Consider the following 24,752-nt stretch of genomic DNA (forward strand, 5'->3'; position numbering starts at 1 on the left):
TGAAGAGTTCCCACTGGTAATTCACAACATTTTGTTCAAAGGGCCTATGACCAGCATTATTTTGTAGGTTTCTTTCATTTGCTGCATCCTGTCCTGCTCTCTTCCAGCAGCTGTGAGCAGATAGCAGGGTTGATCCAAACTACCTCCTCCAGAAGCTCCTCTTTTTATCTATCTGCCCCAGGTTCTTGTGGGAAGACACCTCTAAGCACAGATTAAATCAACATCTGAAGAACATCTGAGTCTTGGGCAGCTGCTTCTCTCTGTTAGAAACTTGGCTGGGGGAGGAACTGAAGGCAGTCAATGAGCAGAACTGACTCTGATCTGGATCCAGGTCATGAAAGCTCTGCCTTTTCTCAAAAGCCCTCTCTTACAAACAAGTAATGGAGAGTCTCTAGGGCAAAAGACAGCATTTCTTTCATTGCTATTAATAGTTGCTCAGAATTTGAAGTCCTGCAGCAATTAGGTGTCTTAATGCTGGACTCATAACTTTCTGGCACCTGCCTCTCTTAGGAGCTGTGTGTCTTCAAAGGCTGAGTAAGTCAGACAGGAGAATAGCTAATTTGGCATGACTAGAAATAACATGAAAAGCTTAGTAAAGGAAATGGCATTCCTCATGGGGATATCCATGAGGCAGCATTGTGAAGGAAGTGGTTGAAAGCCATGAAAGTTGTGTCATGGCAGGCTGAGTTGAGCAAAGCACCGAGGCAGGGAATGGTCATGGACTACTCACAGATGATCCCCCAGGTCCAGTGGCTGGATGGAAAATCTTGGAGCCTCATGAAACCCTCACTTTTTGGTGGCCTGGCAAGACTGGCAAGCAGGGGGGACATTCTTCAAAGTTTGGGTACAGCTAAAGTCTACCACAGGGTGATCCTTCTGGAGTTGTCAGCAGGGATTTCTCCTGCCTCTGCTTCAGTTCAGCTCACTCCCAGGAAGAAGGGTTAGGGTCAGCTGTTAACCTCTGCTGGCCTGCACTCCTCCAGAAGGCTGAGAGGCACAGGCTGCTGTGTATATAAAATTCTCAGTCTCTGAGGAAAAGGCACTGCCCAGACCAACCATTGCAGCTCTCCCACCCCCAGTTATCCCACAGCTTTGTTCCCACGTTGTAGCAGCAGAGAGGAAACAGTGAGCTAGACCAAAGACATTACTGCTACTTAGTCACTTTGGCCACCAAACTCCTCCTTCCAGACTTTTGTGGAAAGGTGGATTTTTCTGTAGGAATCAGCTTTTTGGTTCTCATCTGAGGGAAGCTCACTGGATGTGGGAACTGCCTTTTTGGGTGGATGTGCTCTTTCTTTTATCTACAGGTTAGAGATTCCTTCTAAGATCAGTGCATATAATGAACCAGACAAGCTGTGAGGTTTTTATTAATGAGGGAAGGGAATTTTACCAGAATAATTATACTTCATGTTACACATGTATTTCCACCCTATATGAAAGTTCTTATTTTGAAATAACCGTGTCCAAACAAAACTATACGGGTATTTTTAACATTATAATCATGTTAGTAAGTTCTGAGTGAAGACCAACTTTTAGACACCAGGGTTATTTTGTAGGGTGAAAAGCATTATTACAAATAACCATTATCTTCTGATTGCTAGCAATCCTGTGTAGTCTTATTCTATTACTTTTTTCACAGTATCACTTTTCCAGACTCTTCCAGAGTTATCTTTAATTATTTGAGAACCCAAGAACCTTTTTCTTTGTCTCATATCTGAAATACACAGCTCTCTTTTACAGGCTGAATTTTTTGACAATCACAAGTGCAATCCAAAAACATGACAGTTCTGAAAAGCAAGTGAAGAATTTCATTACACACAAGGCCCTTCAGAGAGGATATACAACATGTAGCTGTCCCCACAAGCCCAGCAGCACCACACTTAATAATTTAGGCTCAGCATTATTGTCAATATATTTTGCAGATGGCAACAGCTTATGCCATGTGAGAGGGAAGGGACATTTTCTAGCAGAGTGCCCTTATGTACAAGCTTAACAGAGTCCTTCCTTTAGAAGGACTCTGTTATTAATTAGAATCACAATTCCCCCCAGGATACTGATGCAGGCTGTGCTTGCAATGTGTGCAAAACCACGACTCTTGGAAATAGGTTTGGTGAAGCAAACAAGGGACACGAGGCATCCTGAAATTCTCCACCTGAGGAAAAATCAATGTTACTTTCCTTAAAGTGCTTACAAACATCAGCACCCAGCAGCCAGGAAACCTTATGAAAGGAAAGAGCAATAATTTAACAGATCATTATCTGTATTCCAGCATGGACAGAAGGTCAGTTTAGGTGGGCAGTGTACACACGGATCAATGCCCAGCAGCACCGGGCCAGGGTACATCTGCACAGACACATTCCCTGCCCAGGCTTAAGTGAAGCTGAGATGGTCCCTGCTGATGCATCCAAATGGCTTCAGGAGCCCAGCAGCCCCCAGCCCTCTGGCAAGGCAGAGGTACCATATGACTGTCTGCATCTGACCATGTAGGCACTTCCTGTGGTATGGAACGGGCTGTGCTGGCATCTGTGTACAGCACAGCCTGTGATGAATGCAGCCAGGAAAGTCAAGCAAAGGATCCTTCTTTTTTAGAGGCAAAGGCTCATGCATAGTCTCAGAGCTGTCTCATTTCCCATCCATTCCCCTTGGTCACTGTGTAGCCCTAAAAGGGAGCCTGGGCTGCACAACCAACTGGTTCCCAGTATGCAGCAATCTCATCCTTGGCATATTTTTAGTGAGAGGAGAGGCAGTTCATAGCAAAGCCACAGGGTCAGTAATCTGATTCTAAAATTCTTCTGAAACAGAGATCTAAAAAAAGTTTCAGTTACCCAAAATTCCCTGCTTTTTTCCCAGTTACATTCAATGGCCTCAAGGAAAGTTTGTTACTTCACTCCAAAATCTGCCTTCCCAAAGGGCAAAGGAAAATCTCCACTCCTCTAAAGAGTATCTACCAAAAGTCCACATTGAACAAATGAGCTTTTTTAAGGGAGTCAGTAGGAAACTTAGAAGAATAATTTTAATTTACCCCATCCTGTGGCCCATGTGGAGCCTGCTGGGCTTTGCAACACTTGAAGGTCAGTGTTAGTGCCATTTCTTTCAAGAGTCTAGCAAAAAACATTTCTTTCCAGCAGAATCCAGGAGACAGGACCCCAGTAAGAAACTGCTGCACACTGGGCTCTTCTCAACAGCAAAGATGCCTTTCTAGAACCCTGACTCATCTGCCCAAGAGCTGTCCCGACCATCAGACTAGAGTCTGTTTTGTGGAAGAAGGGAGTATGCAAGATGTGCTCTTGATCCATCTTGTTTGAGTTGGCCACACTGCAGAAATTAATTCTCCACTGGGCTGGATTTGGGTTTCTGCAGTCCAGTGGCCCAGAGACTTTATGAGGGACAGAGGTGCCAGTTTCAGTAACTGCTTCAGGCCCTTAGAGCTGGGAGAAATGATGGTACTGGAAAAAGAAATCAGATTTTAGCCCAAGTCCATATTGTGAGTGCTGGGGTTCTTTTATTTGGCCCAGTTGCATATCTGCTGAAGTAGAGATGGGTTCAAAGCAAAAGGCAAGAAGAGTTGTTAGGGGAGCCCACCACCTCAGCAATGGAAATGACAATAAACAATGGTTATTTCTTCCCTGTTACAGGTTTTGCAGGATGTCCTAATTACCTTGACATTATTAGTGCGGAAGTTGTGCTCTATCCACCCACTAAGTACAGGAAATATGCCCAGTGTGTAATTCTATCCTTCACCTCGCATGCCTCCGATGGGCTGGAGCCTGAGAGGAAACTGAATAGCCTGGAAAGGTTAGCCAGAGACAGAGAGAAATTAACCCTTTCATTTTCACTGACTGCCCTTTATTTTCTGAAAGTAGAGTTGGTGGGTGGAGCACAGGTGTTGCCTTGGAGAGGATTAGAGAAATCTTGTAGTATTAGATCCACCAATTTCTCATCATCACAAGGGGTGCTTGTTGTGCAGCCTGTGTGTTTCAGATATGTTCAGTAATTGAGGGAAATTTATTATGGTTTATTTCTTACTGGTTATTTACTATCACATCACTAAGGCTGAAATCAAGGCTGGAACTTCACCATGTCAAACTGGGAGCAGAGACACTGCACAGAGCAAAGAGTTTGCAGTCTAATGTATGGCATGTAACAGATGAAAGAGGACGAGCTACAGAAGAGAGGTTGTGGTCATTGTCTTTATTTTTCCCAAATATGCAAATTTAAAAGAAATATTAATAGTCAAAAGAGGCCTTGCAATTGAGGACTAATTATTTCCTCTCCGTGCCCTGGTTGGAATGGGTGCCCAGCAGAGCAGCAGCTCATGGAGCCTCTGATTATTCTGAGTGGATATGTACAAACCCACCTGTGGTTCTGTGTCTGAGCTGCTTAGAAGTATTTGCACATAAAAGGGAGATGCAGGCTGGGTAGTTGGTAAAAGAGCAGACAGGTGGAGAAGGTAATATGGGGAGGCACAGGATAACAACAGGTAAATTCTATTGGTGCAGATGAGTGTTTGAGTTTTGGCGTTGGAAACAGTAGGACTATATTCATTAAGGCAAGAGAGGCCACAGAATAACAAGCAAGAAAACTGTAAGTTAAACACAAAGGCTGAGCTGGTTTGCATGCATTTGAAATGCTGCTTTAATTTGTATCTATAGGACAACAAGGATTAAATGGAGATAATCTCTTTACAATGGTGTAATTGGTATAGGTGAGTCAGTTAGCATCAGGATTGTGTAAGTGTAGAAATAATTGTTTAAGTAAGTCATGGCAAAGGGATTGAAGGAAATACTGGAGAGTAGAGCAAGATGTACTCATAGAAATGTTTATTCCCTATTATAGCCACTTAGAGCAAGTCAGAATAACATTGCACTGTCTTATTTGCACACTGAGTTAAGGAACACAGAGTCTCCACACAAGAAAAAAAGACTTGGCTACGTTTATATTAATAGAGTGAAAAAGAGCTTTGCCTTTCACTGTTCATCCAGCCTTGATTGTCCATGAAGGAAAGGACAGGTCTATAAATTTCATGCATATAGCTATGAAGTGTCATTGCAGTGCTCTGAATTCTCCCATCTGTGAGGGGTCTGCAAGGGCAGGGATGCTTTTCATGGTCCATTTTGAGGACTGCCATAGGATGGACTTGCTATGTAGGAGACTTGGCTTTTGCTCTCATTTGTTCTGTGTGTTTCTCAGTCAGACATAAAAATAATTCTACTTGAAATTACCCATCTGCTCTCTGTGATTCAGGACAAAGCTACTAAAAAATCAATACAGATCTTTCTCCCCGCCTATTCATTACTGTGTACTTGAAAACTACAGTCAGCTCTGGAAGCAGAATTCTATTTGCACTTAAACACTTCCCTGAAATACTTGCTGTAGTAAAGTAGGAAATGAGGGAGGGGGAAAATGCAAAAGTCTGAAAACAGTATGTATCCTGAGAACTTCAGGTCTAGAAGTATTGTAATTGAGTTGTTTGTGGCTTAGAGCTTTCCTCAGCAGTAATTTCACAAAACTAGATATTAGGTTTACATGAAATGCTCACTTTGAAACCATGATTTGGATGACTTGTCATGTTATGATTTGTGGGTGACTTCCTTGTTTATTTGTTTCTTAAGGAAAATAAGTAAGAATTTTTTCTTTATCCCACTTGAAAAGATTCATGTTGAAAAATAAGGAACTTGATAGAAAAAGTGTAACATTTCTGAGCGTACTGAATTCCTCTCTTAAGTTTTCCATACCTCTGCTGCTAATGCAAGTAAGGATGCTTAGACAGGGGGTAGAAGGTGAGAGCTTGGTTGTATTCCTCTTCTCCAACTTTTAAAAATATCCCAGTATTGTTCTGAGAAATCTGCAGACTAAGCATCTTCAGATGATTCAGCTGACAAATTTATTTCCGTTTTCAAATTTGTTACTGTGAAAGGAAACAATGCAATTTTCTGGTTGCAAATTTCTTTTAAAGACAACTGACTCTTGCTTATTTTGTAACATTTGTATTTGCATTTAGGATCAATTGCTCCTGTCATCAGGTGGCTGGCACAACTGGAATAACAGGCTCCTTTCTGCCAGTTCCTTTTACTGATTTGACAGAAAGAGCTGCTGCAAGTAGTTGCAGCAGGTCCTAGAGAAGCACAGGTCACATTTGTTTTCCTGCTCTTCCCTTCCAGCAAAATGGGCATCACGGGAATGAAGGCTGAGGAAGTGGCTTGAGGAGGTGACACGGCAGCTTCTTGATGGCACCGTATGAGTGCCCTGGGATTATCCTCTAATTGAGGCCTCTGGGCTGGCGGAAGATGATGTGGTGCAGGAGCAGGAGCATGAAGGAGGAATGCAAGAGGTTTTGAAGGCTGATAATGTCTTCTGTGAAACCTGGAGAACAAGCGTAATAGGTTTTGACCAGACACCAGGGAAATAATATTTTAAAGCCAAGCAAACAGCTGGCTGACCCAGGAAGGATAATTAGCAAAGCTGAGCAAGAAAAAGGTGCACTAAGGCCCAGCTTGCATTATGCTTTGACAGACTGGGCCTAAATTTTTCCACTGTTTCTGTTCCCCCCTCTTGGCCCTATCTATTGTGGGGCCTGTTTGAGCTGCCAGATCTGAACACAGTCTAGTCAGGACATTTCAGCACAGACCAAATAAAATTCCCTACTTCCCCCTCCCATGACCCTTGCTGTGACATTTACGGCATTGAAGTAAATTGTTATTTTAAGCTGCTTCTGTACTTCCCTGGAACCCAGCAAGGGGAAGGAGCCTCTTTATGATGGCAACAGGGGAGTTAACTTTCCAGTAAAGCCACAGAGATTCAAATAAGTCCAAATTGTTATTAGTCACCTCAGGATCAGATCAGCCAGTGGCCATTTTGGGAATCCACAAGGGATTTTTTTCCAACTCTCTCCCCACTCCAATGGCTAAGTCACAACCTGCTTGAGGCCGTGCTGGCTGTGCACAGTCTGAGCTCAGCACTGGCTCTCAGAGCCTGACACGTAAACAGGAACTACTAGATTTCACTAATTCCTTACAAAAAATAGATTAGCCCATCCCTCTTCATAGCTACCAAGTGCTTGAAAAGATTGGGAAAAAACAAATAAAGTCTTTATTTACTAGCAATTTACTTCCCAGGAAGAGCACTTAACGGGCATGCAGAGAAACTGTGACACTTCTGGCTGGGGGTGAAATTCCCTATTGCTGGATTTTTCTCTCTTCTTTTTGCCATGGCCTCACTCTGGGCCTCTGATGGCCCAGATTCTGCAAAAGGTGGAGAATCCTGTTAAATCAGCACTTGTGTAAAAGTCTGGCCCTGAGCATCATGCAGGGCTGGGAGTACACAGCAGTGAGAAAGCTGTTTTCCCTCTCCTCCCTGGGGACCAGACTGCAGAGCATCCAGTTGGTCTGCACTGCAGTCCAGCAGTGGACTGAAGGGTATGTGGGCTGTGCTGTTTCGAGATGCTTTGAGTTAAACTGAGCCCTGTAGAAACAAAAGCCTTTTACTCCCATCAAACCATGGTCTCACACCTGACACTTGACCTCTGTGACAGTGAACTCCCCAAACCTCCTGGAGCCAGGCTGTCATCTTGGCTGGTCTGCCCACTTACGTCCTTCATTTGCAAGTGGACAGCTGATAGTGGAGTTAACTACATGCTCCTAATTTTCTCATATTAATAAATTCCTGCTTCCTCCCACGTCAGCTTTTCCTTTGCCGTCATCACATTCCCCACTCACTGTCCAGCCTAGTCCCAGCCCTCTGTTTATCAATATTCTGCTATTATTAGCTGGCCCAGAAATGCATGTTATAGCACTGGTGCCACTAGAGCTGCAGGGTGTATTTTTCTGTATTATTGACATCCTTCTCTCTGCTGTGAAAGCATCACCTTCTCTGGCACTTTCAGTCTGTAGTGTTGGTAAGGCAGAAATATCTTTCATCCTGCTTTTGACCAGTCCCCTTTCCCTGCCATTAGGAGAGATGGTGATGGCTTAACAAAGAGTGTGATGGAAGTAGAAGTGGGTTCTCATACCTGGTTTGTGGTGTCTGGGGTAGATAGTCTCAAAACAGGCTGAGCTGGCCACAGAGTGCACTGGCCCCAAAGCTGACTAGAAATAATTGTGTTTGTTCATGCAGGGCATCTTATGCTGACTGCCCTAAAGATGGGCTAATCCCCCAGGGTTCAGGAATGTGGAGAACTGAGAAACCTTTACTTTGTTGCTGAAGTAGGTATTTTCAGTAGTAGTTGTATTTCTTTTCTTATTAAAGGTACATGTAATAACATTACCAGCTTCCTTACTAGTGGTGTTGAGGACAGCTGATCAGAATAATTATTTTTAAGTAGAACATATGGTCACTTTTATGTCTGAGCATGGTTCCATTGCCACTTCTGTTTCATCCACTCTACTGAATTTTGCTCTTGACTTCTCAAACACTTTGCTCTAGCAGTTCTGTAGCTGTTGTTTAGGCAGGTAAATTGTTAAAATCTGCCCTTCTGTAATTTTCTAGCTGGAAAAGTGTCTCTCATGAGTTTTGCCTCTGGAAGCAGGGGCTAGAGGCTGAGACTTCATTGCCTTCACAGGCACTGCCAACCAGGTTTTGATTTTTTTTTTTCTTATGCTATTTTAACCCTGTTCTTTTCTAAACTATACCTATGGGAAAATATTTACACTTGGGGCTTTCCTCAGTAAGGGGTGTTTTTCAGAGCTGGTCATATCTCTGGTAATACCTCTTCTTCAACTGAAAAGGAGAAAATTGCTTTTCAAATGAAAAGTCCACAGGATGTAGCTCCAGAAAGCGGCTTGACAACCTTCACACACTTTATAAAATGTTTCTCAGCAAGATATAAATCTTTCTTCCTTGTTGCTGTTAGACTCCTGCCACAGCCATATGGCACACAGACACTTGGATCCGGTGTTAATCTGTTCTCCCCCGTGCCAGCATTACTCCTGGTGCAGCCCTGGGACTGCGAGGACACAGGGTACCACTGCAGGGAAGGCTGAAGAAGGGAGCCAGGGAGGGGGCAGGCACTGCCTGTCTTGCTCAGATATCTGCAGTTTCAAGTGGCTCTTCCCTCAATGAAGCCTAGAGGTGTGTGGCTCTTGTCATAGTGCAAGGCATTTTAGCAGCTACCCATCACCAGACAGAAAATCTTTTTTCCTCCCACAGTCCTGGTCTTTGTCACCTTTTCCAATCATTTACAACAGCTCCTTGAATGTTTTGAATGAGCTGTTTAAATTGTTATGCTAGAAAATATCTGTTCCTCCCTTTTTATAAATTTTATTTTATTTCACATTTTTCTGATCTTGCAGGGCTAGCAAGCTGGATCAGCTAGGGCATATGGCTGGGCACTGAGAGAGGAGCAGGATCTGTTCTCTTTGGGCTCACCCCACACTGTGGGGCCCCACATGACACTTGTCCCTATGCCTTGGGTGTCTGGTGATGCTATTGCAAGGCTGTGGATCCTTGCATGAGCCAAGCAACAACTGAGGTAAGTGTCCCACCAGGGTTCGGTTCTGCTTTGCAGATCCTCTCTGACAGCAAGGAGCAAATGTAGTGTGTGCTGCTGTCTGCTTCTCCAAGTCTAGGCCCCAGAGAGCTCATGGGCTTACACTGGCCAGTGCCCTGCTCCTTGGAGACCTCAAGGACGGATGCTGGCCAGTGCTCTGCTCTCCAAGAACCTGCTGACACTGCCTTTGGTCATGGTGAATAAGCACTGGCTGTGGCATTGGCACCTTTCCTGTAGACCTGTAAGACTCACATGACACCAAATTAATGCCACTGTTCTCAGATGCTTGTGTTGCACTCATCTCACCTTTCCCTCTGACATCCATTCCTGCAGCTCTCTGGGCACATCTGGCTTCTGCAGTCCTCTGGCCTTTTTCTTTTTTCCTAGTGTAGCCTCAGGATGGGGAGGTGAGCACATTGTGCAGCTCTGTGAGACTCTGCTTGGTGCAGGATCCTCCAATCATGCATGACAGAAATGGAGGACTGTCACTTGATAGCTGCCTGGAGGAACTGGTCTTACTGATCCAGCTGACCGTGCAGCTGGAAGAGGTTAAAAATTAGCTCGGCAGTAATATATGGGAGTATTTGACTTTCTGCTGGTTTTGTAAGTAGAACCAGTGTCATTCCAAGCGACCTGAAGTGGGAAAGGGCAGGGGGAGAGGGAAGAATGGGGTGGAGATGGGCAGGAACTGGAAATATTTGTGGCTTATTATATCAGACAAAGAAAGCCTTTGATTTTTGTAAAGGGAGAGATGCTTTTGTCAAGCTCCTCTGCATGTCTCTCTTGAGAGGGTTTTATGGATGTTTTCCTCCATTGCACCAAAGATATACTTATCCACTTAATTTTTAGTGCCAAGAATGTTGATTCTTCTCTTTACCATTCATGCACTGACACAGTGCATGAATATCCTCAAAGGACACAGACATGAAGAGGGGGCTCTATTGAACATCCCTGCCATGCAGTGACCAGGTGACTTCTCCTTATTTCAAAAACACTTAACATAGTGAGGCATCTTAAGCAAAACTGTCAGAGATAAACACAAAAATCTGTTCCCCCACCACACTTCAATTTTACTCCACAGGTAACCTGGCCCCATGCAGAGACCTGTCTGTATTTCTGTGACCTTGATCATGCTGTACTAATCTCTGTGTGTCTGGTTACAGAGCCTCTGCTGCTCAGAGGCTGTGTGCTTATTTTGCAGCCACTTGGCTATCACACAGGAGCTACAGGAAGTGCATTGGAGAATCACCAGAATTTAAATTATTTTCATTTCATTTTGCTGTCTGTAGTCACAGGGTAAAAGAGGTGAGGTCCAGTCCCAGGTTCTGCATTCTACAGCCAACTAGGTCATCTGGTCTGAACTAGGAGCACACTCTGGCCTGTCATAAATTTCTCTTTTGTGTATGGCAAGAGCCACTGATTTTAATTTGAGTCAGAACATGAGTTAACTGTGCAGTGAAGAAATATCCCCTGAGCAGCTTCTCAGGATGTCATCATAAGTCTACAGTTGTGGGAAACAGGGCAGTAAGACTTGAATTTCTGGTGTTAAAATTGGAGAGGAATGATATTGCAGGTTTGGTTTTGTTTTGTTTTTTTTTTTAATTCATCAAAAAGAAGTCACCTTGAAGGTCACCTTTTAAGAATTCTTTGGCTGTTCCTGACCAGATGATGTGTGAGAAGTAATACTGTTTTCTGTGAAAACAGGAGAGGAGAGGAGAGGAGAGGAGAGGAGAGGAGAGGAGAGGAGAGGAGAGGAGAGGAGAGGAGAGGAGAGGAGAGGAGAGGAGAGGAGAGGAGAGGAGAGGAGAGGAGAGGAGAGGAGAGGAGAGGAGAGGAGAGGAGAGGAGAGGAGAGGAGAGGAGAGGAGAGGAGAGGAGAGGAGAGGAGAGGAGAGGAGAGGAGAGGAGAGGAGAGGAGAGGAGAGGAGAGGAGAGGAGAGGAGAGGAGAGGAGAGGAGAGGAGAGGAGAGGAGAGGAGAGGAGAGGAGAGGAGAGGAGAGGAGAGGAGAGGAGAGGAGAGGAGAGGAGAGGAGAGGAGAGGAGAGGAGAGGAGAGGAGAGGAGAGGAGAGGAGAGGAGAGGAGAGGAGAGGAGAGGAGAGGAGAGGAGAGGAGAGGAGAGGAGAGGAGAGGAGAGGAGAGGAGAGGAGAGGAGAGGAGAGGAGAGGAGAGGAGAGGAGAGGAGAGGAGAGGAGAGGAGAGGAGAGGAGAGGAGAGGAGAGGAGAGGAGAGGAGAGGAGAGGAGAGGAGAGGAGAGGAGAGGAGAGGAGAGGAGAGGAGAGGAGAGGAGAGGAGAGGAGAGGAGAGGAGAGGAGAGGAGAGGAGAGGAGAGGAGAGGAGAGGAGAGGAGAGGAGAGGAGAGGAGAGGAGAGGAGAGGAGAGGAGAGGAGAGGAGAGGAGAGGAGAGGAGAGGAGAGGAGAGGAGAGGAGAGGAGAGGAGAGGAGAGGAGAGGAGAGGAGAGGAGAGGAGAGGAGAGGAGAGGAGAGGAGAGGAGAGGAGAGGAGAGGAGAGGAGAGGAGAGGAGAGGAGAGGAGAGGAGAGGAGAGGAGAGGAGAGGAGAGGAGAGGAGAGGAGAGGAGAGGAGAGGAGAGGAGAGGAGAGGAGAGGAGAGGAGAGGAGAGGAGAGGAGAGGAGAGGAGAGGAGAGGAGAGGAGAGGAGAGGAGAGGAGAGGAGAGGAGAGGAGAGGAGAGGAGAGGAGAGGAGAGGAGAGGAGAGGAGAGGAGAGGAGAGGAGAGGAGAGGAGAGGAGAGGAGAGGAGAGGAGAGGAGAGGAGAGGAGAGGAGAGGAGAGGAGAGGAGAGGAGAGGAGAGGAGAGGAGAGGAGAGGAGAGGAGAGGAGAGGAGAGGAGAGGAGAGGAGAGGAGAGGAGAGGAGAGGAGAGGAGAGGAGAGGAGAGGAGAGGAGAGGAGAGGAGAGGAGAGGAGAGGAGAGGAGAGGAGAGGAGAGGAGAGGAGAGGAGAGGAGAGGAGAGGAGAGGAGAGGAGAGGAGAGGAGAGGAGAGGAGAGGAGAGGAGAGGAGAGGAGAGGAGAGGAGAGGAGAGGAGAGGAGAGGAGAGGAGAGGAGAGGAGAGGAGAGGAGAGGAGAGGAGAGGAGAGGAGAGGAGAGGAGAGGAGAGGAGAGGAGAGGAGAGGAGATACAAGTTGCTGTGCTGAAAGACCTGATTATGCTGGACCAAGCACGAAATCTATTATGGAGGTATTAATTGCTTGCACCATTTATGTAGTCACACATTACACCTGCTCTTTCCTGTGGGAGTCAAACACCAGTAGTGTTTTCCATCCCAAACTGGATGTGATGCCAAAATAACGGAATTTGCAAGGACCAGGACTGAGCTGTGTTAAACCAATGACTTAACATGACTTAAAAAGAAAAAAGCCACACAGGAAAACCAGATTATGAGATTTGCCACCATTCAATTAAAAAGTTATCCTTTCCTGCTGTTCCTTGAGCACAGGGCTTTCCAAGTTCACCATTCTTTCCTGGGACAAGTGACTCATGAACCTGATAGGAAAATGCACCTGTTTTTAGCCAGAGGTTAAAGCAGCTCTCCAGTTACCACAGTAAACAAAGGATTTATTTCTGTCCTTAGCAGTTACCCTGCAAAGTCCAGGAACACAGGAAGGCTGGCAGAAGCCATTAGGTTTGAGCCAAGTTTGCTGAAGTCAGTAGAAGGTTTGTGATGTCTATAGTAAGATGCTCCTAGATGCCAGTGGGATTTAGCCCATGTCTTTTGCTTGATGGGAAATGGGAAAAAAAAGTTGGTGCAGTGATTGTGCTGGCAGCCAAGGACTCCAGGGAGCTTGAGGGTGTCTGCCACGGTGTGGGATGCACATTCCCTTCTCTGGCCCAGAGTTGTCAGTCTGTACTCTTGGCAAAAGAGCATCTGTCAGTCGCAGAGGTGTGATGGGTATCGACACATTTGAGACTCAGACTGATCAGACACTGCAGTAATGGCAATTGTAGAAGTGGCTAAAATATTTGGAAATCAGAGTGTTGGATGTATTGGCATCATGGAAGCTGAAAGGTTTTATGAGCCAGGAGTCACTTATTAATCCCAGCATAAGAAATGGGATGTGTTTGTTCTCCACTATGGAGAGCATTGAAAAATGCAAACACAGCATTAGCTTGTTTCAGGTCAGCACTCAACACAGTATAAAAACAAGATGGATTTTAACCTTTGTTTAACTGGTTTTAATTATATGCATGAGCTTCAAAGTGCCTAAGGCCTAACGGATGGTGACCTAAGGTCTGATTAAAAAAGCAACAACACCCTAAGCCTTAAAGCTTGTTTGTTAGACCATATGGCATGACTGGACCATGCAATGTTACAGGCAGACATGCTAGGAATAAAGCACCCTGTGCATTCAAAGCATTTGCCAAATTTCTACCTTTACTCAGTAGAATCTGAACACTGATCTTGCCTGCCCTCTGTACCAGCATGGCTCAGAGCTTGGCTAGGATGTGACAGTGGTTCCAACCATACTTCCCTGAAAAGTCTGCAGTGACTTGAGAGAGCATGTTGACACTTGGAAAAGAAATTGACCACTTGAATTCTCAGTTTGGGAGATCCATGTGGCTAGGAAATTCCAAATAACCAAATTTCAGGAAAAGAGGCAATCATCAAAGGCTCATTATCTTACTTTATTTTTTATTTAGTATTAGTATGACAGTATTGTGACAGTCATCTATTTGTGTTTCTATTTCTGTGATTGATTTCAGAGAATCCTGTTCTTGGGTCTGGATAAAGCACAAAATCTCTCTTCTTCCTTTGGATAGCACAACACAGCTTTGTGTCATCTGTGTAAAGGACACCAGCCCTTAGCAGCCTCCAGGAATCATCTCAGTGGGCTGACTGATGTCCACCTGCTTGGTCTCTGAACACAGCTCAGAAATGTCACATCCACATCCTCCTTGCCTGCTGAGTGCCACGCAGACACAGTGTGGCGAGGACACCTGATGGGTTGTGCTGGCTCTGTGCTCAGCAGGGTGAGATTTACTGCCTGTTGTGTGCAGCACTGCACCCATTAATGGCTGGTGCACGGTCCTGGGGTGGCTCCAATGCCTTACCATTTTCTGGTAAGGAGACCCAGTCCAAGATCCATTGATGTTGTGTGCTAGGCTGAGATTCCAGCTGGTGGTTTTGCTTTCCACATCCCTTGATCTTGGAAGACCCTCATCAGGCTTCTCCCTGGGGATGCTGGTAGTTCATAACCCTGAGGTGGAGAGTGTCTGGAATGCCAGGCTGTGTGCAGTATGGCCCTTACCCCCAGTGACTTGCTTGGGTCTGCCTTCAGTGCCTCGGCCATGGGATCAGAGAAGGACCAGCACTAACACAAGGAATGGGGCAGGACATCCTGACCAAGTCACAGTGGCCTCAGCCTGGTCCTGTTGAAGGTGTCATGAAACTGCCCTATATGTCTGATCCTCCTTAAAGAGTAATTCAGCATTCCAGAGTGAGCAGCTAAACAACAAATTTAATTTGATTTTCTACTGTGTCCTCTCTCTCATGTGCTCCTATTCGTCCATGGACCCCATTCACTCTCCTCAGCCTCCTGCTTCTGCTGTGGTTGAAAGTGTCCCATCATTCCATTTTATGCTTTTAGCAAGTTGCTTTTCATTTTCTTGCTCTTTATTGTTCTTTCACATCCACTTTATCAGACTGTGTTCTTTTGCATCTTCCTTAACTCCTTATCTTATAAAGAAATTATTTTTAAATCTCAGAAGTGTTACATGGTTCAATCATGTTGGCTTATTTTTTCTTTCTGCTTTGAGTATTTTTTATTTGATGAGGAGTCTGCTGTATAGTGTCCCTAAATAATCTGATGTTATCTAAAAGTGCTTTACTAGTTTTAGCTACTGATTTCAATGAATTTCATCACTTCTATGTGATTTCCCTTTTTAAAGTTAAACATTTAGCTTGATATTCAGTCTTTGTAGTTCTTCTGAGAACCTGAGTCACTTTCATCTTTCTCTCTCTGGCATGAACTGTTCTGACATTTATACTGTCTAAACCTGGTATAATAGTATTTTACCAATTAGCTTTTTCTAGAAAGTTTCTCAGATATATAGATTGCCCATATACTTCTTTGAATTCCAGCATTCCTAGTTCATCATCTCTTATTTTCAGATCACTGCCATTTGTACCAAAATGGTTTTAATGGATGTGATGCCAAAATACCAGGAATTTGCAAGGAGCAGGACTGAGCTGTGTTAAACCAGCAGATTAATTAAAATTAAAATTTGCGGACTAGCAGCAAATTTTTGTGTGCTTTGTGTGTGTGTGTGCATGTGCATATTACTTAATTAGGGCTTCATTTGCAGAGGCCTGTTTTTTCTGTTTCTACTTATCTCCATTACTTTCTGTTCTATCATTTTTCTTAAGAGAGGTTTGAGAGCTTCAACCAAACTGCGAATTCTTCCACCTCTCCCTTACCTGTCTTTAATTTAAAACTCTTTTTTAACTCTGACTCTATTAAGTCCCAGATCCTTTCTGTCTAATTTACATAGATGTCTTTTTTTCTACATATGCTTCACTTTTGTAACTTTCCCCTTTTCTGATAAACCCAGCAATGCCTATAACAATAGCCTTGCAAACTTCAAACGTTTATTTTGCATACATAGAACTATTTAATATCATTTATCATTCATCTCCAGGTTTTGAAGTGCTCCCTCATGCTGCTCACTTGTGCTCTTCCCCTTGCCACAGTTAATAGCACAATCAGTCATGCTGGAAAGTTACACCCAACCAATATTAGGAAATGCTCCCTCCTGCCTTGTAAATCCCTGGTGCCACCAGCAAGAGTGGAGGAGGAGAAGGAGGTGGAGGGGGCGGCATTCCAAGCATGTGGATTCTCAGGCAAGGGAAATGAAGCCGGGTACGTCACACATGCTGCTTGTCATGGTCACATTTACTCATGGTGAAATCTTTCCCACTGAACAACGGCTGGGATTCTCACCATTTGCTGTTCCAGTGGGAATTTCGTGCTCCTTGGAGATTTCACCCTCATGCTGCATTTTCACAGTACCTCTCAGGCAATAGAGCAGCCCCTTCCCTCTGCCCCAGCTGTGCCATTCTTCCTGTCCCTCCTTGGTGCAGGCACAGGTACTCTACGGGCCCAGGAACAGCAAGGAACAAAGTATTACACCAGTGTCTCTGTGTTGTTAAACTGAAGCTCTTCCACACCATGTGAGGTGGGCTCTGCAGCATAGACAGGCTTTGTGTTTACAGCATTCTCCTGTCCTTTAGATGCTTTCCTGCTGTAATGCACAGCACTGATCAAAACTGGGATGCACTGTCTCAGGAACAGGACAAGCACAGGATGAGGGACAGAGATGTGATACACACTCAAGGAGAGCAGGTGTGCCACCACTCCTGTTATCCTCTCTAGGTGCTTCCCAAGGCTCCCACCACGCCAACTTCCCTCTGATCCCTGACCACAACGCTGTGCGTCAGACGTCAGCCCAGAGCAGCACAGCTCTTTCCCAGGAGATAAGTGAGGGGTTTCTTTGACTACACAAGAGCTCTCCTGAGCTTTCCCATGCTGGGAGGGAAGGTGGGAGGGAGGAGATCCGGCTTCCTCCCTGACCAAGTGCCAGCCCCGTGGGCCTGCCACAGCACTGGTGAGAATATCCAGGGGCATTATGCAATTTGCAGAGGCGGTTTTTCATGCAGCCTGGCAAGGCAGCGTCTGATAATGGCTCTCCCTTTGTTTGTAGCACACAATCGAGCTCATGATCTTCTCTCCAGTGCAGGCAGCCCACGGTGTTATGTCCTGTACTGCTGTGATGACGAGAACAGAGTTGTGCCCAGGACAGGGAGCCCTGCAGCGCTTTCATCAGTGAATCACTGTTCCAAGTGCTCATTAGGCACAAATCATTAATGGTCTAAAAGGACTGGAATAATCTAGCTAGGCTCCCGGTGAAAGTGCAGCTTGTCTCTTTTTCAGGAGGCATGGGAAACCCTTCTTACATCTGTTTTTAAACTTTGAATTTGGCTTCTGAGTAATGCCACTGATTTCATTTTTCAAAGGTCACGGGAGAATTCTCTTCTGCTATCTCCAAAGGGCATGACAAATGTTCCTGTAACAAAGTAATGAATTGTTCAACACAGTGCTCTTAGCAATTACCTTGCCATAAAGGTATTTGCAGCAGGTACAGTAAGATAAACCAGTTTGCTTCCTATTGTTTTTCAAAAAGGAAAAAATTGGGGTAAGGCTGTAGCCATTTGGTGGTGAGTTTGAGGAATAAATACAATTTGATGTATTTGCTCAAAGTTTTACTGGGTCTTAAAAGATCCTTTAATAGATTTTAAAGTCTATAAATAGACTATCCCTTTTAGAGGTTGGAAAATGTATTCACTGCTGTATCCTATGTACCTATTTGAGTTGCATCCAAATTTAAAGTTTCCATAACATTAATTTAGCACCTTTTCTGAATGCTTCCTCTCATGTAGTCTTTATTTACAGGATCCTATATTCTTTTCCCCAGTATTAATCTGCCTCCTGCACGAGAGCTCTTTCACATTTTGGACTCAAAGTCCCTTGTAACACGGTGGGCAAAGGAGTCAGCCATGCAAGAAATTAAAAGCAAAGACTACAGTGTGTTACTGAATGCAAATCTGGGTTTGTTTGGCAGGAGGGAAACCAACCGTGCATCACCAGCAGCAGCATGCTGGCCTGTGGTGAGAAGTGTCACTGCAAATCCGGTTATACAAGTGTGCGCCTGCCTCCCTGACCTCTTCCACTTGGCAGTCTTCTCTCTGCATTTTTGTCTGAGAGGCTAATGTGGGAGTGAACAGTGGGAACAAAACTGCCCCTCCAGCCCCAGGCTGTGTCCAGTACATCCCAGTGCACATGCACTGGCTGGTTAGCTGGGTGGGGGCAAAGAGAGATTTCATAGCTCTGGCATGTGGGTAAGTAGAGTCCAATGCAATCAACTGAGTGTTTTTTCACCTGTTTGAAATAAAAATGAGACTAGGGACATGCAGCCACATTTGATGTAAAGGCTTTCTGTAAAGGGCAGATATTCATATCTACTTTTGCTGCAGAAGAGGAAGCAGTGCAACAACTCTCTGCAGGGAGTATCCCAGGAGAACCTATTTTCTTGGGGCTGGGGGTTGAGATGTAGACCCTGGCTGGAGAGAACGTCCATGCTGGATTTCCAGTTTCAGTTTGAAAATCTGGGTGACCTTTAGTGCTCCAGTAATACCTGTGCAAACTGAGCTCCCCACCCTGAACATTGGTTTACACTCAAGTAGTAAAAAGAAAAATACTGTCGTTAAAGCATCAAGAAATAGGTACAAAGAAGAAAAGTGTCTGTAGCTCTGCAACCAAGTTCAGCTGCATATTCTCAGGTTAATATACAGAGTTTATCACCACAGGGCACTTTTTCTCCTACCTGTTTCACAGTGTTGTGTCTGGGCTTTGCAATAACTGTTGTGTGGGGCAAACCATTCCATCTTTGTATTACATGCATTTGTGTCCAGCCTCGAAATGTTATTTCGTTCCCTGAGGTGAATGCTGTTATCAGGAGAATGAAGTGTCCCAGGCCCCTGGTAATTATTCATTAGGTAAGATGTAATGTGTGTGTGCAGGGTTCACAGCTACCAGTGGATCCCACAGGAGAGGTCTGTGAGCCAAGCTTATGTCAGCTTTAGGGTAGGGATGGGTGAGTAACCAGAGAAAAACAACAGAACTAGAAGATCAGGAGCAGTTTGCCCAAAACTTAACCCAAAACCTTTTCTTTTCATCTCAAGGCCAAACTTGCCATTCAGATCAGAAGGCTGGGAAAACTTGAGGTCAATTTGCACCCACATCTAGAACAAATCACAGAGCTGCACTGAGGCAAAGCAATGTTTGGGTCACAAACTTGTGACTGTTTGTTCTACCCATACTTCTTGAGGTCTGAAAAATACTTTAACTTCTTGCCTTTTTTTATACACTTGTTCCCCATCTGACACCAAGATTCCTGTTTTCCTGTTCAGAAGACTGCCTCTGCAATATTTATTGCCTGAAAAAGAATTGTTTGAAGCTTTAGTTGCATGAGTTTTGCATGGAGAATATCTGTTAGTGAATATAGGCACAAGCGAAGGAACAGCACACAAAAGCACAGTGGACATTATGCCAAAGAAATTAAGTAAGTGGGAAGATATTAATTGGCTGGAAGTTAAGAGTGGAGGTTGATGAGACACAAATCTCAGACAAAATCCTGTTTCTCTGGGTGGACTCCCAGAGGAGAGGCCTATGACTGGACTGGTTGATGCAGTAACTTGACACTGGTGGGATAGACTGGACTACAAGGCTTATTTAAAGTTAGTCCAATACAGTACAGGTGCTTGGCAGTTGTGGGGAGCAAACCTTTTCTTGCAGGCTCCAGCAGTGAGGATGTAACAAAGGGAAGAGCACTGGTGATATTAGAACTCTTGGGGCTCTGGACATTCTGCCTGTTTGGCTTTCCTTTTTGGCCATCTTCTGTTCTATCTGTCTGTTATTCACCCACAAAATTACATAATATATCACCAGCTAGAACTGCATCTGCCTGCTTAATGGATGGCTCATTATCTAGGGAGGGAAACAGAGAGGGCAGAAGCTTTTATGTGCCAATAGCACTGCTCAGATGTCCACGTGCTTTACAGGAGAAGGAAAGGGTGTAACACGTCTGTCCTAATTTATAGCCAGATGGCCTGAAAGAGTCAAGGTGTAATGAAGGTCAGCATAGCTGGAAGTGGGGTGGAGGCAGTGGAAGTTACTCTCTTGACATAAAAGCAATTAATTCTCCAACAAAGTCCCTCTCTCATGCAGCAGAACAGAGTGAGGCAGTCCTCTCTATATTTAAAAGTACTCCCACAGCTTTGATCTTTTCCATTTTCTGGAATTGTAAGCTTGCAAAGAGGGTCTGGCCTCATCTGGGATGATGTATTGGGCCATGTGGTGCTGGCCTTGCAGAGCAACATGGGCATGCCTGCTGTTCCCTGTCCTGCGTCATTCTGGAAAGCACTCCAAACACTGGTTAGTGCAGTAAAGGCAACATGCTGCTGCACTGCCCAAGTACCCTGCTTGCCTGGAAATGCCATCACTTCTTCTCAGAACTGTGGGGTTTTCTCCACTATCAGTCACAGAGATGATATTTAGCTATGAATGAAAATGAAAAAGCAAATGAGAGGGAACAGAGTCTCCTAGCAAAACTCCATCTCCATGTACCTTAAGATGTGGAAGGATATAACTGTATGGGATTGAAAGCAACCCTTTAGCCCTGCATACTCTTCAATGTCAGATATATTCCATTTCATAATCAGTAGATTATGGCAATCAAATGTAGGTTTTTCTTTTATTGATTGTTAAAATAAACACTTGTTTTGAGCTCAGGATAGAGCTGTGTTGGCACCAAGTATCAGACCCAGTTTCAGCAGAGCTTGTGGCAGATATGTACTGATTTAACCATATGGTGGGGGGGTTTTGTGCTGCCTGTGCTGGCACGAGACCAGAATACTGCTTTGGGTTCCCCCAGACATAAAAACCCATCAAGTTTGGCAGCTGTAGTTTCATTTCATTTCACCGTCTGACTAACCTTCTTCTTACTTGATTTTCTTTTATTTCCTCTATATGTTTCCCACAGAGAAAGTCAAAGATTCCAAGTTGCATTTTGAAAAAGTTTTAAGATTAACTTCTCCATTTATGTGAAGTGACCCTGGGTTTTGGCAATAAAACGTGCTGGGATTGTGGGTAGAGGGATAAAGAAGATTCCTCAGTGCGGGGTGAGTGCTGATGACTTTAACAAAGTCATGGTGTAATATGCTATTCTGCTGACTTTTGCCTTGTTTAATTACCTTCTGAATCCCAAGAAGCTGAACCATGCCTCACCAGTTCATTATGTCCCCTGGGTTTGCTCTCTCCAGCAAATAGGTGCTTTCCCTGCAGTCTCTAGAGGCTCTTTGTTGCTGTTCTGATACATCAAATGTGTTTGTTTTGCACATTGATGTTTATGTTTTCCACATCACTTGTGTTTTCCAATTCCTTGGAGTACTGAGGATGCTGCTGAATTGCCAGAACTGGCAATAGGATGCTGACTTGAGATTACTGTCAATGGCCTCATTACGTTAATGAAGGATATTTTAAGAAATACAAAAGATGTGGCATTTACTTTCTTGGGAGAGGGAGAGGGAGAGGAGAGAGAGAGAGAGAGAGAGAATGTGCGTTTATGAATGGACTTACACTGCAAGTCCCCCCACTCTCCAGCTGGAAATGACTGGCAGCCTCTCTCCACATTGTAGTCAGAGTAATAATGGCTTCTGATTTGTATTTTGGGGCTGCTCTCCGTGTGCTTGGCTCACCCGTGCATGCAAGACAAGTCTCTTCCTCCTGAAGAGCTCCTCACCTCCGTCGTGGCACATCTGAAACTGGCACAGCCTTCATAGGCACAGCAGTGGGACTTGCAGCATCACAGTGTCTTTGAGCAGTTACAAGTCAGAGCTGCCGTGGTCTCATTCCCCTCCTTCGAGCCAGCACTAGCATTGTTGTGGCTGGAAAATTAATCACATTGGGAAACTGAGCTGGGAGAGAAGAAATGCTGTGAGGAAAAAAGTCATTAATTCCCTTCCACTGCCCTTCTGGAGGAACACAACCAGGTGTGGCCAGGGCTAGGGAGGAGTTGGCACCTTAGTCCACTCTCTCCCTCCAGAAATTCTTGAGGAAGAATATCAAAGAGGAGGATATTGACTGCAAATCTTCTGTCTCTAATGAAATAAAGACTTGTGCACAGCCGGTATCTCTGAATCAAAGGGAGCAAGCTCTCTCCCTTCCTCCCTGTCGTCAGGCTATCAGAGGGTAGTTGGCATATCCCTAATTAAAGGAAGTGTGGTCCTTCCCTTAAGCTGGTCTGCTCGGTGGCAGTTCTGTAAACACAGATCACTAAGGTGTCGCAAATCCTATCCTGTTACCAGTATTCAACAGCAAATGAAACACCCTCAAGCTTAGCATATTATCATTTCATGAATTTACAATTAAGGATCTAGATAAGATTAATTACTTCCAAGGTGACTCTTTACAATTGTCTCTTTCTAATCGAGTTTGTAACCAGCCCACTGTGCCTTTGTCACCAGGAGAAGTCACAGACAATTTAACAGTTGGATGGAAAAGTTCATTTAACAGGCCTTTTTCTCTTTCTTTTATAGCTCCCTTAAGAGAATAAAAATCCCTAGCAAAAAGCACATCCAACTGATAGTGAACTTGAAAAAAAACTGTCTACAACTGCAGTATTTATTTCTGTTGCACCAAGTAAAAACAATTTAGGCATCATGTTCTTCCAAAGCCTCTGAGTCAATGAAATGTAGCAATATTGCAACAGAAAAGATCTGTACATGCTGGATAGAGTGACCAGATTTCTGACAGGGTTTTTTTTCCATACAAAATGCTGAGACAAGAGAAAGAAAGGAGTCTGTGAATTCTACCACAAAACATCTACCACAAAGCATATTTAATTATTTGTTAATCAGCCTTATGCCCAGCTGAAAGGGACCGACGTGGGTCTAACAAATTGCTGGCTCCCAGCTGAGGGGAAGACTGTAAAGCAAAACCCAGCATGCCACACGGAACAGGATACAGATGGGTGGGATTTCCCCAGAGGAGATGCCACTGCCTGAGAAAGAGCCCTCTTACTCCTGCTCAGTCAAAATGCTGCTGTCAGTGTGAGAAGGAGACAGACTCTCTGGTCTGGTATGGGCTGTATACCTCAACCACAGCTTGACCAGAAAGGCTACATTAATTCTGTGACTGTTCCTGGCCTTCCAATATACAGACCAGGAAGCATTATCTTTAGATGTACATGCTAAATTTATCCCACATGAGACAATCATTCATTTTTTCTTTCCCAAGGTAGCATTGAAGTTGATTAGTAATCACTGTGCTTGGGGGTCAGAGTTCAAGCAATAAAAAGGCTTTAGCTACACCCTTCAAAACCAACAAAAGCTGAGATTTCAGGGTGGTTGCTTTTGATAGGTGACCTGTTCTGAATTTTGAGGTTTCTTATTGCTCACATTTTTCACTCTGTGAAGCAGAAACCTGTGCTTTTACTTTTGGTGTTAACTCCTGTGGGTCTCAGCTCTTGCTCAAACTGTGGAGGAGATGGCCTTCCTGGAAGACACCTTATATCACAAGATCTGTGGTAGAAGCCTCATTTAAGCTTCTGAATTGTAATGCAAAAACCCACCGGAGTTAGGTGGGAATTGTGCAACTCCCTTGCAATCCTTTCCCATTTTCTAATGAGGCTCTTGTCTGCTCCCTAGTTACAAGATCACAAAGCAGTTCACATTTCTGAAATATCAGCAAACTCTCCTCCACAAAACTGAAAATGTTTTTAATATTAAAATGAGGGTGAGATTTTTCAAGTTTGTCTGGAGGAGCAGAATGACTTGGCCCCACGATGATGAGAAGAGACTGTACTGCTAAAGTCCCTGGGCAGTTCTGCTTGGGACATCATGACTGGGACATGTCAGTCTGTCACAGGCTGAGAAGGGGCAGCAGCAGAAGACTTGTGCTGTGAATACAGGCCATGAACATAGAGAAATCAGAGGGCTCCTGAGCTGGTCTTCTGTGGGTGCCTGACTGCAGATTGTTCAACTGTAAGTCAATCACTGTAGTTAGCAGCTCTGCCTGAGAAGCATCTGTAGGATGGATCCATAACTGGGCTTCATAATGCATTGGCAGCATTTTTTTACTGCATTTTGCCAGAGCACTTGCATCACATCATTCCCACGGCATGAGTTGTTTATGTCTGGAGGAGGACTAGCACAGCACTGTACCATGGTCTAGCATAGCTGAGTAAGTGGGTTAGTGTAAGCCTCCTGAGGATTGCTGTCCTGAAGGGATTCCTGGGAAGGCTTCATGCTTGTACCATGCTTTTAGATTATTTTAAATGAGAATTTTGAGGGGGCTTTGTGGCATGCAGTCTGTCTTCAAGACATCTGGGCAGTAGCTGGGTCAGCAAAGGCCATTGCAGAGATTAAAGACAATTAGTATTGGTGCATGAAGAAAACACTACTGAGACAACAGATGATCAAAGTATGACTCTGACAAATGGGCACCTCTGTACAGAATTCAAGCAGGGTCCTGCCTGGACAGTTGTGTTTGCTGTTGATATCTGGCACTTATTACATGTTGCTTCTCAACATATTATTGTTTTGCATCAAAGCAATTGCAGAACTGGACTGCTCTTCAGTAGGGGGGTAAGCATGCTGCCATGGCACTGTCCAGACACTTTGAAGTCAGTATCCTAGT

At 44.7% G+C, this 24,752-nt stretch overlaps 1 long non-coding RNA gene across 1 annotated transcript; it reads left to right on the forward strand.

Moving 5' to 3' along the window:
- The first annotated feature begins 12,586 nt into the window (after positions 1–12,586).
- On the forward strand, positions 12,587–15,741 carry LOC132329586 (uncharacterized). The gene is made up of 2 exons (XR_009487107.1): positions 12,587–12,678; positions 14,203–15,741. It is a non-coding gene; the product is annotated as an uncharacterized LOC132329586 (long non-coding RNA).
- Positions 15,742–24,752: the final 9,011 nt, after the last annotated feature.

This window comes from Haemorhous mexicanus, chromosome 7 (assembly GCF_027477595.1).
Source record: "Haemorhous mexicanus isolate bHaeMex1 chromosome 7, bHaeMex1.pri, whole genome shotgun sequence".
NCBI lineage: Eukaryota > Metazoa > Chordata > Aves > Passeriformes > Fringillidae > Haemorhous > Haemorhous mexicanus.